We start from the raw sequence: 13,135 nt of genomic DNA on the forward strand, positions 1-13,135 counted from the left end.
TATTTATAATATTGCTTTATTAGCCTTTTAATGTGAATAGGATCACTAGTGATGGGCCCTTTCTGATATTTCTGATATTACTAATCTGTTTCTTCTCTCCTTTTTTCCTGACAAGGGGTTTATCCATTTTATTGATCTTTGAAAAAAAAACAGCTTTTACTTTTGTTGCCTTTTCTCTTTTATTTACATATTTTCAGTTCCATGGATTTCTGCTTCCAATTTTTATTATTTCTTTTCTTGTGCTTATTTTGGATTTTATTTGCCCTTCTTTCTCAATTTCCTATGGCAGAAGCTTGAATGATTGATTTTAACTCCTTCTATTATTTTAATATATAACTCCCGTGCTATAAAAGTTTTCTTAGGAAGAAAAAATACAATAGTATGTTTACTGCATTCCACAAATACTTTTGTTTTATTTTCATTTTTACTTAAAGTATTAATTTCTTGAGACTTTCTTTTGACTCATACTAGTATTGTGTGTTATTTAATTTCCAAATATTTGGGTATTTTCTAACTATCTTTTTGTTACTAATTTTTAGTTTAATTCCATTGTAGTCTGAAAGCATACTTTGTATGATTAAGGTGTGTTTTCTGGCCCAGAATATAGTCTATCTTGAAAAATGCTCTATTTGAGCTTGAGAAGAATGTGTATACTGCTATTGTGGAATAAAAGAGTCTGTAGGTGTCAATTAGATCCAGTTGATTGATGATGCTATTCAGTTTTACAATATTCTTACTGATTTTATGTGTACTGGTTCTGTCAATTACTGACTAGAGGGGTGTTAAAGTCTCCAAATATAATAGTGAATTCATGTGTTTCTCTTTGCAGTTTACTAGTTTTTACATCATTTATTTTGATTTACAGTTGCTAGTTGCATACATATAAAGGAAGTTATATCTTCTTGGTGAATTAATCCTTTGACATTGGGTAATGCCCATCCCTTATCATTGGCTGACAGTCTCTGTCTTTTAGTTGATGTATTTAGACCATTGATGTTTAAAGTAATTATTTGTATACTTGGATTAATATCTACCATATTTTTAAACTGCTTTCTATTCCATGCCCTTGCTGTTTTTTCTTTCTTTTTTTTGGTCTTCTATTCTGTTTCTGCTTTCTCTTGTTTCATTTGAACATTTCATATGATTTTATTTTTTTATCATATCTTATATATCATTATACTTACTGTAAAATTTTTTAGTGGTTGCCCTGGAGTTTGTAATTACACATTTACAACTAATCTTTGTTCACTTTCAAATAATAATATACCACTTCATGGGTAGTGCAGGTACCTTACCTTATCATAGATTATTCCCAATTCCTTTCTCCTATCCCTTATAATATTGCTGTCATTCATTTCATTTATCTATAAGCTGTGATCACTGAATATATTATGCTATTGTTATTTTTAACAAGTTGTTATTTGTTAGATCAAGAATAAAAAATAAGATTTAATTTTATCTTCATTGCTTCTCTAATGCTTTTCATTTTTTAATGTAATCCACATTTTCTGACATTTTGTAATTTGTACAAAATTACAATGCTTTATAATTTTCCTTCCCTCTGAAAAACTTTTTATTTTTATTTTTTATTTATTTTTTAAGTATTTATTTGAGAGAGAGAGAGAGATTAAGAGAGAGAGAGAGCACAAGAGTGGGGATGGGGCAGGGTAGACAGGGAGATGCAAACTCCCTGGTGAGTAGGGACACCAATACAGACTTGATCCCATGACCCTGGGATCATGATATGAGTCAAAAGCAGACACTTAACTGACTGAGCCACCCAGCATCCCTGAAGAATTTTTAAACATTTCTTGCAAGGAAGGTGAGGAGGCCTTCAGTTCCCTCAATTTTTATTTGTCAGATAAAGCCTGTATTTCCATTTCACTTTTGAAGGATAATTGTGATAGGTACAGAATTCTGGATTGGTGGGTTTTCTTTTAACACTTTAAATTTTTCACTCTGCTCACTTTGCTTGCATGGTTCTGAGGAGAAAGTTTGACAGAATTCTTATTTTTCTCCTGTCTAGGTAAGCTTTTTTCTTCTGGATTCTGTCCAGATTTTCTTATCTGTTTTGCTACAGTTTTACTATGATATGCCTAGGTGTACATATTATAGTATTTATCCTGTGTAGTATGTTCTGAGCTTCATGAATCTGGTTTATTGTTTATCATCTCTGTTACATTGTTGTTGATTTGTTGCATTTCCTTTTGATTTTTTTTCTTACTCATAACTGTGCTAACAATACCCATCTATTCTTGCATGTTGTTTGCTTTTTCCATTAGTGCCCTTAGTGTATTTATCATAGCTATTTTTAAACTCAGTGATAATTCTAAAACCTTTGTTATACCTGAGTCTGGTTTTGAGGCTTGCTTTGTGTCTTCAGATCATAGTTTTTGCCTTTACAATACTTTGTAATTTTTTGTCGGTAGCCAGACACGTTATATTAGGTAAAACAAAGTGAAATGATTAGGCTTTTAGAGTGAGGTTTTATGTATATCTGATCAGGAGTTAGGCTGTTTACTATATTCCATAGCAGTGGTGTCAGAGGCTAAAATTAGTAGTGTTTTTGTCTGCCCTGTTGGTTTTGGGTTTTGTAGAGAATCCTTTAATAGAGTCTGAGGCTTGCAGTTCTTTTACATACATATATGCATATGTATACATATACATATATACATTTATACACATACACACACTTATATATATATATATATTTGAGAGAGAGAGAGCATGAACGGGGGAGGGGCAGAGGGAGAAGAAGAGGGAGAAACAGATTCCCTACTGAGCAGGCAGCCTAATTCAGGCTCTATCCTAGGATCCTGAGACCATGACCTGAACCAAGGCAGCTGCTTAACCGACTGGGCCAGGTTGCCCCTACAATCAAGAAGTGGTTGTTTAACTGACTGAGGCATCCTTGTTACCCATAGTTATTTTATTAGAATGATGTGATGCGGTATATTTGGTCCCAGTGTTTTAGTGAGCCTGCTTTGGTTATCTCTTACCCCATGTTGAAGGATGGAGGGGTTGGAATTGGATATTTACTTTTCCCCAGGTTGGTTAGATTCTATAAAATCTTGGTTGGTTAGACTCTATAAAATTCTAGTTTCTTAAGCTTTATTAAATAGTTTTTGTTTGTTTGTTTGTTTCCAGACAGTCCTTTTAAAGAATAACAGAGAGTTCTGGGCATATTTCAAGATGGTTACTTTTCCCCTCCCCCTTCTGGAAATAAGATTTTTTTTCTCAGACTCTCCCAGTGAGAACCTGATAGGGTTCTTGGAGGTAAAAAGTCAGGAATGCATGGGGACCTTTCAAAGACTGGATTTCCTCTCCATTTTTCACTCCAAGCTAGTTGACACAGAGCTTCCATCAAATTGTCAATTATTGTTAAAGTATTCCTATTGATCCTGGCTCCAGCTAAGGGCTTATTATGTTCCTAGGCTTCTGCAGCTCCCACACTGTGATTTTCTGTATCTGCCTGTCTGTGTCTCTGGTTTTCAGGGTAACAGTTTGCCCTCTGAGTTCAATTCTCTGATGGATCTAAGAAGAATTGTTGATTTTCAACTTCCCCACCCCCACAAAGTCTTTCTTTCTTTCTTTCTTTCTTTCTTTCTTTCTTTCTTTCTTTAATGAGAACAGGAGTGATGAATTATAAGCTCTTTACATGTTGGATATGATTGAAGATTAATTTTTGACTCTTTTTGGCAATTTTGTAATGGTGACTTGGTATGATATCCTTTGTCTGACGGTATTTTGGAATTTGATTTCCTTCTGGCATTCGGTTTGCACAGTTTGAGGTAATGTATTCTAATTTGCAGGAATGAGTATAGAACTTTTTCAGAGGGAAATTGATCTTAGGACTGACTCTTGTTATTGGTGAAATGACTCATTCTTAGCCCAGTTACTATTCTTCTGTTTGCAAGTGTAGTTTGGGGCCACTGGCAACCTTTCCTTTGTTTCCTATGTTAAATAGTCAGAGTTTCATTTTTATACTTTTGAACCATACAAAAAATATTTTTACAGACTTTTTGGGTGTAGGATCTTGTCAAGTTTCACCAGTTTGCACTTATGGTAACTATACTGATGATTCTGGGAATGGTTATTAAAACATTGTGCTGGGGCTCCTGGGTGGCTCAGTTGGTTAAGCACCAGCCTTCAGCTCAGGTCATGATCTCAGAGTCCTGCGATGGAGTGCCCCATCAGGTTCCCTGCTCAGCAGGGGGCCTCTTTCTCCCTCTCCCTCTGCTGTGCTCCCCCCTGCTTGTGCTTTCTGTCTCTGTCTCCCTCTCTCTGTCAAATAAATAAAATCTTAAAAAAAATTACAAAACAAGAAAGCAACAAAACAAAAAGCTTGTGCTGATACTTTGGATTTATGAAATTAATTGGATGGCTCATTCAGACTGGATGTCTTAATTTAATTGGTACATTGTTCACTAATTATTTTTATGAGTAGAGAATAGAGTAATAGTGTTAATCCTTACATTTTCTGTGATGTGGTAAAAAAACAACAAACCTTAATGTACATCATGAATTTAGTGCTTAGATATCTTGACTTCAGTATCTTCAGTATCTTGGTGGAAGTATGAAAAGAGAAATTGGTGTATATTGTATGTTAAATGTTTATTTTCTTTTAAAAAACATTACATTAAAAAAAATCACTATGTTACAGGTAATTCAGACAACTGTTTTATTAAAATAAGAGAATCATACTTTATCCCGTAGTTTAACATGACAATAGCTACCATGTGTGAATATATGGTTCTTTTAGTTCTTTTTCATATATAGATTTTTTTAAACATAGCTTTGATAATAATTTCTCTTTAAATTTGTGCTTTTTGTAGTTAGTGTGTTTTCTCATTCTGTATTATTTTGTTTTTAATAGTATATTTTTTCATAGAGTAACATACTATACTGATTTTTCATAGAGTGACATTGTTAGGTTGGTCAGACTGACAGTTTATTCTGTTATCACTGTGATGAACTGTGTATGTATTTAGCTTTTCCATTTCTTTTGATTTAGCTTAAAATTTTTTAAAAAATTTTATTTATTTATTTATTTATTTTAATTAGGTAGACTCTGTGCCCAGTGCGAGGCTTGAACTTACCATCTTGAGATCAAGAGTTGAATGCTCTAATGACTGAGTCAGCCAGGCATCCTCTAATTTAGCTTTTGTATGTTGTGCCATTTCCTCGCCTGGATTTTCACAAGTTTCAGTCTCTCTTTCTTTATCTTTCTTTTAAGGAATATTTTATGTTTTCTCCCCCAGTGCTAATTAACTTCTATTGCATCTTGAAGATCTTTGTTTTCTTACACGATTAGAAAACAGTTCTTTAGGACTTAAATTGCCATAGTGATTCCCATTGTTCTCTTCTAAAAATTGAAATTTTGTAACTAGGTGATAAAAATGTCAAGATGTGTCAGACTTGGTATTCTGGACTCTCATACTTAGGTTGTAAGTAATCTGTAGTTAAGTAATTTAATATTTTATGTTGTACTTAAAAATTGAAGTTTTCCTCACTGGCTTTATATTTGTGGGTTTAATTTGATGTCTTTGTTAGGATTCCTTATTAGATTTCTCTGCGTTCTTCTGACTTTTCTTCTCCTGTCACTTGTGTTTAGGCCTGAACTGGGTCTAGCCTTTTGAGTGGAAAGTCAGTAGTGATAGAAACTTCTAGAAACAGTTAGTTAGTCTGATGATCCTGAACCTACTTCCTCACCCATAAAAGCCATCAAAAGATTGTCTAGGACCTTCTATACTGCATATTCTCTTCTGACTTTCTAAGTTGACATTTGATAAAGTATTTAGCTTTTTTTTACTCTTGTCATCTTCAAGGTATTTTACCATGATTTAAAAAAAAAAAAATCATGTTTCTACTGAGACATAGGTGAACCCAAGGGAAGGTAAAGAACATGCAGAATTGTTGAGTTCATTTCATTTAAAAGCAGTAAAATTCCATAATTGGAATTTGTTCTTATTCTTTGCAATTTTTTCGGGGAAGATATGATTTAAATATATATATATATATATAAATATCGTATATATATACGATATTTATATATATATACGATATTTATATATATTAATATATATATTAATATATATATTTATATATATGATATTTAAATCATATCATATATATATATATATCTCACTTAGGAATATCTGTATTGGTTGGCATTTAAAGTGATGTATACAAGGATGTTCATCATATGTCTTTTCTGTCCTTACTCCTTTTTTCTCCTCGTCTTGATTTCTTGCCCTTTCTCCAACAAATTTAATGAACAACTGCTGTAATTTTGGACACAAAATGATTAAGACCCTGCCTCTAGAAAGCTGATAATTTTGTAGGTGAGCTGGAAATATATGTCAATAGTTGCCATATAGGAAGTCCCCTAATTTCCTATATAATAAAATGTTTCCCAAAATGTGTTTGAAAATAAATATTCACATGGCAGAGAGTTAGGAGGTGTTTGGGTATTTCTATGGGGAGTTACTCCATGAGGCCAAAGTGTGTCATTATAAAACATCTAATTTTAGGGTGAATTTAGTTGGTTGGCTGGGTGGCTCAGTTATTTAAGTATCCAGCTCTTGGTCTCAGCTCAGGTCTTGATCTCAGGGTCTTGAGTTTAAGCCCAGGGTGGAGCCTACATAAAACAAAAACAAAACCAAAAACGTCTAATTCTTTTTCCTGGGCATGTTGTCTCTCTTGGGTCTAGGAATCCTATTTGGTGTACAGCATCAAACGTGTCTGAGTGGGATTGCTCGCTGTGCCTGAGCTAAGCAAATGAATCTTGGCCCAACCTCCTTGTAGAGAGAGGTGCAGCCTCTGGGATTTGAGCTCTGTTCCTGGGATGGTAGCTATATGAAGCTGGGGGAAAATGATCCCTCTCACCCTACTGTGACAGTATGAGCTGGGTACTTAAAGCATGTCTCCCATTCATATATTTGATTATCCGGGGTATCTTTTTGCAACCCAGCAATACCTATAGCTCTGCACTGTCCCAAGGGAGAATCACGGACTGTTGGAGATAGGCCTGGGAAGGAGTAGGCCAGACAAGAGGACACCTATTCTGCAGGACTTTAGAGTGACAGCTTCAGTCACTCCTTAGTCCTTAGCTGTCCCAACTTTTATGTATATGTGGCCAAGGCTTTGTCTGTAGAAGGACTGGGAAATGAGGTAGGAAGAGTTAATTTTTTTTTCCACCGTAGGCCAGGATAATAACAAATGTTTACCTCAACTTCAGGAAGGCCTGGCTTCATACTTCTTCTACTCCTTGGCATTGTGAGCTACCAGAGCTTCATGCAGTAACCACGATCATTAATAAGATGATGTCTAAGAGACTGAATTTGGTGTCCTAAAGGTAGTTTAAGGCTATTAGTCTATAATGTGTGAAATGTGTTGAGTTGTGTGAAATTTAGTCCTGGTTTGCTTAGTGTGGCAAATATAATTGGCATATTTGTAAAATTCAGTAGTAGTACACAGGGAGGAATAATAAATTGTGCCTAGAAGGTAATGAGAAGGTTTACAGAGGGGATACTCAGACTCTTTAGTAAATGGGTGGCTTTGAAAGTAGATTTAATAGTGGAAATTCCTTCCTGAAAATACTGATAATTAAGACCTCACTCAAATCAGATAGGACTGTGGTCCAGAATACATTATTTGTTTTGAATTTCTGTATACCTTAATTCTTTATACACAAAATACAGTAGCTTCTAAGCTGCCTTTAGTAAATTTTCATTGTTAGATGATTAAATGTTTTTTTAAGTAGAATCAGTTGCTCTATTTTAAACTTTTGATTCAGATACTGTGCTGAATGGCTGAGGCAGCCACAACATATGACATGAATTAAGTCTTAAGAGGCAAAAGTCCAGAGGAAAGACAGAAATCTCTGTAACTGTGACAAGTGGGGAATTGTGCTCTTAAAAAATGTGCTTTGTGAGAGTAGGGAGAGAGTGGAGAATGAGAGAGTTGGAGAATGGTGCTGGATGGAGATGACAGTTGAGTTGAAAGCAGAGATACTTTTAAAGCTAAACTTCCAGTACCTGGTCTCTAAGTTTTCTTTAACCCTTGACTTGATTGGTTAAGTTATAATCTTCCATAGCATTTAGTTACATATGTGTACAAGTTAGAATTACTACTCTTAATAAGGACTCTCAGATTTTGCATGGTTCAGGATCAATAAAGCAAAATTATATTTTCCTTGGTATATTATATTTACTCGTAATACTAATAAATACTACTATACTACCACTACTGCTCCTGTAACTACTTCTATCATCACTATTATTACTGCTATTAGTACAGTGTTCTAATGCTATTAACCCTTGTCCTCTTCCTTCCACTCCTAATACTACTGAATAATGCTTATTATTACTAGGAACCACTTTTAAGTTCTTTTTTTTTTTCAATTATTTTTTAATAGTAGTCACTATTACTGTCTGACATGGGGCTTAAACTCACAACCCTGGGATTGAGAGTCACATGCCCTACTGATGGAACCAGCCAGCCACACCTATAGTTTTTTCTTTTTAAGTTCTTTATAGTTTTAAGATGGGAGAGTATATCAATTTTTAGAAGGCTTTTCAAGATTGATTTAAAAAAGTGATTATTTCACAGAAACTTAATAAAATTATCTGCATTTTCAAAGAAGTCTTCTGATAATTCAAGTTCTAGTTATGAGGGGTTATCCTATGTTTTTCTTTTTTTTTGATAAGTATTATTATATGTATAGTAATATGATTGAGTTCTTATGATTAAATTTATTTCAAATAAAAATTAATCCTGGGCGCCTGGGTGGCTCAGTGGGTTAAGCCGCTGCCTTCGGCTCAGGTCATGATCTCAGAGTCCTGGGATCGAGTCCCGCATCGGGCTCTCTGCTCAGCGGAGAGCCTGCTTCCCTCTCTCTCTCTGCCTGCCTCTCCATCTACTTGTGATTTCTCTCTGTCAAATAAATAAATAAATAATCTTTAAAAAAAAAAATTAATCCTAAATATAAAGGTTTTTCTACTGAAGTATATACTTTTTTTTGTTACTCTTTATATATATATATATATGACTAAAATCAGGAAAACTGTTGCCTCCTTTTCATGTTCACAGAGCAGCTTCTGCTCTGTGGGCCAGAGCAGAGTTGGGCTAGTCCTGTTTCCTGCAAAGGAGGGGGTACATGTACCAGAGCAGGATTCTGGTACATGGAATGGAGCCAGGGGTCGGGACACTAAGCCAGCCCTTTCTGCCAGCCCTTCAGGAGATATCCTGAGCACCTAAAATAGCAGGTGACACATGGTAGGTGGTCAACAAATACTTGATGAATGGGAGATTTTCTCTTTTCTTTCTTCTCTCTTTCTTTTAGAGGGGAGGAGTGTCAAGATTCAGATTTGAATAACATATAAGTAACTTTAAGTTATTAATTTTCATAAAGATGATGCTGGGAAAGTATATTTTCATAATAAAGGGATACATTTCAACATTTTTAAAATGAAGAATTAAGAACTCATTAGTTTTAAGGCTTGCCAGTATTCATCATTGTAATCTGTTAAAGGAAAATATAAATTGTAATAATTAAATTGAGAATACAAGAGAACTTTTGGTAAAGTGATAATGTTTATAACAAAAATACAAATAAAATTTTTGAAAAGCTTGAATATTATGAAATCTCCAAAAGTTAAAAAGTCAAAGTAGAGTGATGCAGTGCCTGGCAGAAGTACCTCCATCTGCGGTGTTGTGCTCTGGGAAAGAGAGATGGATTTGTAAATCCAGACTGAGATTCTGCCTACCCGAAGCCACTACTGTGCAGAGACCCATTGGTGAAGCCTCCTTCATCATGTCCTCCCAGGAGGCAAAACTGTCAGCTGAGGACTTGGGGTCATATAAGAAGGAAGGAGAATACAGTAAACTCACAGTCCTTGGACAGGATAGCATTGAGATTCGCTTCAAAGTGAAAATGACAACACATCTCTAGAAACTCAAAGAATCATGCTGTCAGAGACAGGCAGTTCCAATGAATTCACTCAGGTTTCTTTTTGAAGGTCAGAGAGTTGCTGATGATCACACTGCAAAAGAACTGGGAATGGAAGAAGTGATTGAAGCTTATCAGGAATGAACGGGGTCATTCAACAATTTAGAGATTCTTTTTGTTTTTTTCTTTACTCTCAATCCTTTTTTTATTTTTAAAAATAGTTCTTTTGTAATGCAATGTTAAAAATGGAATTGAAAATCTTTAAAACATCTGGTAATTTGAATTCTAGTGCTTGTTATTCATTATCACTTGTTTTTATTATGCTGAGCTTCAGTGATGAAACCTAAGCCCCCTTCATATTGCCTTCTCCTTTTAAAAAGTTACATGTGTGCACAGAGACACCACCTTTTCCAACATTGCATTCACAGGCAATGTGAGTATTCATGAGTTTCCAGTTGGCCCGGGAAATTCTAGCATGTGATTGCTTTATTCCTAGACTATGATTTTCAGTGGGAAATGGAAGTTTTTCAGAGAACTGAACTGTGGAAAAATGACCTTTCTTTAATCTGAAGCTACTTTAAAAATTTGTGGGTCTGGACCAAAAGAAGAGAAGTATCAGGCTGGAGTTGAGATGATAGAGATGGTGAGAGTAATGACTAACTCCAAAGATGGCTTTACTGAGGAGAAAGCATTTTAAGATAAAAGACGTCTTGTCAGAAAATCCAGAAAAGTTCTAATGTAATTAGCAGTTAACAGTTACTCATGCAGAAGTGTATATAACAGAACACAGCTCTTTTTAATTTTATTTGTACTTTTTGGCCTGGGATATAGGTTTTAAATGGAAATTGTCTGTACCAGCTTCATTAAAATAAGCAAAGTGTTTATAAAAACCATTAAAAATGGGAGCCTGGGGGCACCTGAGTGGCTCAGTGGGTTAAAGCCTCTGCCTTCGGCTCTGGTTATGATCCCAGGGTCCTGGAATGAAGCCCCACATAAGGGCTCTCTGCTTGGTGGGGAGCCTGCTTTCCCCTCTCTCTCTGCTTGCCTGTCTGCCTACTTGTGATCTCTGTCTGTCAAATAAATAAATAAATAATCTTAAAAAAAAACATTAAAAAAAGGATCAAAACAGAATCTCTGAAATAGACATTTATTTTAGAATCTGAAAGAGAAAAAGAATAAAATTGGGTTGTAAGTAGACTAGGTATTGACAAAGCAGGCAGTCTGAGGCTAAATGTTCTCAGCCAAAACTAGATGTTAGATGGAGGAATCCAGAAGTACTATCTTCAACCTACTTTTGAATTGGACTACATTGGACCTATCATAGACTGTCGTTAAGACTAAGTTTACGTTCAGGGCTATCCCCAGTGCTCAGTGTAGTTCTGGTAATTAGTATTCTTTGCAAAAATTTTTTCTTGAAAAAGGTGAATTAATCTGTAGGTAGTAAATTGTAGAGAATGGACTTCAGACATTTTTGGAGGTGTTGCCATGGGTTTTAGCCATAGCTGCTCCTGTATCATTTTTCTTTGAGTTTCTCTTAACCTTTTAGGGTGAAGGATCAGAATTTGTTCCTTTGGCCCTTGTTGAGAATATGGTTTGGATTATTTTCTGCGTTATTCTTATCTATAGCTGGATTCCCTCCTCCCTTTTTTTCCATAAAAGGCAGAGGGCAAGCTTCTCTAGTATTTTAAGTTCTGGTAGCTGAAATTTGAATCTCTCTGACCAGTGTACTAATAGATGGAAAGTCTTATATTTATTTTCTTAGTGAAGTTATTTTAACTAAAATTCCAAAGGGTTTAGTCTATATTAAAGAAATCTGTATTTCTGCTAAAGAAATCTGTATTACTTAGTGATGTAAAGTTATAATGATTGATTGAAGGGATTAGGAATGAGCCATCAATGCTTTTCTCTTTGCTGTTAGTGATTTCAAACTTTTTTTTTTTGTGTTGGTAACATTGAAAAATTACTTAATCTTGCTGACATGAAGATATTCAGAGTTGCCTTTGCTTGTATCTTCATGGAATGAAAGAGGTGGATTAAGTTGTCTTTTCTAATGTAAATATGAAAATAATTTAATCTAGATTTTCTTACTAGGCTTTTATTTCACTGAGACCTTTTTTTTTTTTAACCCCAAAGATACACTCCTCTCACTTTAATACATGTTAAAATTGTATGAGTAAGCTTAAATATGTTAGTATGCCTCCCCTTTGGTCTCAGTAGCGATATTTTAAGTGCTCTTAGCCACATGTGGCTAGTGGTTTTTTTTATTGGGCAGTTTAGATATAGAACATTTCCTTCTTGCAGATATGCCTGATACAGACATTTTCTCTTATAGATTTTAATGATCTAGGTAATTACAATTTTTAAGGTAAGATTCTTAATATTTTTGGTAAGACATTTATATTACGAAATTTATTTTATTCTGTTATATCATGGACAGTCCAATAATTTTTGTTATTCTGTTTTAAAATGCCATTTTTAAAAAGATTTTATTTATTTATTTGAGAGAGAGAAAGAGAGAATGAGAGAGAGAGGGAGACCAGGAGAGGGGAGAGCTCAGAGGGAGCAGACTCCCAGCCGAGCAGGGAGCCCCATGTGGGACTTGATCCAGGGACTCCAGGATCATGACCTGAGCAGAAGGCATTTGCTTAACCAACTGAGCCACCCAGGCACCCCTAAAATGTCATTTTTATCTAATTTTGAGACTAGCTTGCATTTTGTAATGTAATTTAATGGGAAATTTTGATATAGTAACTGGAAATTGCCCTTGTTCAGTAACACGGAACATTAATCTTGTTAAGTGAAGTAATGAATAGAACTGTGAAAATTCCTGTTAAGGCTTTTATGATCAGTATTTTAGGAATGTGGAGCTTTCAAAACAGGCCTTTAGCTCCTAATGTGTTTTGGTTAAACATGATAATGATTTTGTCACTATAATGCTGGGCTTACAGAAGTTGCTGATTAGATGTTAGTTCTTTTAATACATAGATTTCATTTTCTAGTGCATGTTTCCCCAGATTAGATGATCATAAGAATTCCCTGAGGAGGGACACCTGGGTGGCTCACTCAGTTATGTGTCTGCCCTCTGCCTTTGGCTCATATCATGATCCCGGGGTTCTGGGATTGAGCCCTATGTCAGAGCAGGGAGCCTGATCTCCCTGCTTCTCTCTCTCCCTCTGCCTGTCC

At 35.0% G+C, this 13,135-nt stretch overlaps 1 protein-coding gene and 1 pseudogene across 2 annotated transcripts in view; both read left to right on the top strand.

Moving 5' to 3' along the window:
* The window catches only part of FUT8 (fucosyltransferase 8), a 294,755-nt gene that overhangs the window by 57,689 nt on the left and 223,931 nt on the right, over positions 1-13,135 (top strand). The window lies entirely within an intron of this gene.
* On the top strand, positions 8,965-10,878 carry LOC106005978 (annotated as a pseudogene).

Source organism: Mustela putorius, unplaced genomic scaffold (genome assembly GCF_011764305.1).
Source record: "Mustela putorius furo isolate JIRA1106 unplaced genomic scaffold, ASM1176430v1.1 tig00000129_pilon_pilon_pilon, whole genome shotgun sequence".
Classification (NCBI taxonomy): domain Eukaryota; kingdom Metazoa; phylum Chordata; class Mammalia; order Carnivora; family Mustelidae; genus Mustela; species Mustela putorius.